Source organism: Canis aureus, chromosome 19, assembly GCF_053574225.1.
Source record: "Canis aureus isolate CA01 chromosome 19, VMU_Caureus_v.1.0, whole genome shotgun sequence".
Classification (NCBI taxonomy): domain Eukaryota; kingdom Metazoa; phylum Chordata; class Mammalia; order Carnivora; family Canidae; genus Canis; species Canis aureus.
In genome coordinates this window covers 50,898,442-50,899,248 of record NC_135629.1, presented here as the reverse complement: position 1 = coordinate 50,899,248, position 807 = coordinate 50,898,442, and positions in this window count along the sequence as shown.

Genomic DNA, 807 nt, shown 5'->3' with positions numbered 1-807 from the left:
CGCTGTGTCTGTTTGAAATGCACCATGGAGGACAAATCATCGCTGATGCTGTAAATCCGAGAGGGGAATCTGCGTCTGGGGAGGCGGGGCGGGATCTGGAAACAAGCATTTATTGCCAGTCCCAGGAAAGGACGGGCTGGGACACAGGATCGTGGATTTGAGACTCTGCTTCCCAAACATCTAGAACACTCAGGAGAAAAGGGGCGCCCCCAGGAGAATGGAAAGACTGGGGCCCCACAGACCACAGCACCTCCTGCGCACGAACCCGGGAGACCGAGTCACGACTGTCCCCTGACGACCCTCCCCGTGGTCACCGCACCATCGGGGAGACGCGGCCGCGCGCAGGGACCGGACAGGACGCCGGGGTCCCAGCTGCCGGCCCAGCCCGCACGCGGCGCGCCGGAGGGGACTGAGGTCCGAGCGGCGTCCCCGGGGACTCGGAAGCTCCCGAGGAGGGTCGGGTCCCGCCACCGCGCGTCGCCAGCCCCTCCGCCCGTCCTGGCACCCCCGGCCCCGCACACTCACCGCTTCCCGGCTTCTCAGTCCGCGGGCGTCGTCCCTATGGTGCCGGCAGCAGGTGCATCAATCTGCGCGACTGATGCTCCAGCAGAACCACCAGAGACCGTTACGCGCAGGTGAGATGCGATCGCGAGCGAGGTCACCGGCGTCCACACGGCTGCCGAGCGTCGCCACGCCCACCAGCCCCTGCGGTGCCCCTGATTGGACAGCTCGCAAGGGACCCGCCCCTCTGCTCCTGAGTGACAACAGGAGGTCCGATTGCTTAGTAGAACCCGTCTCTGCGGGTGT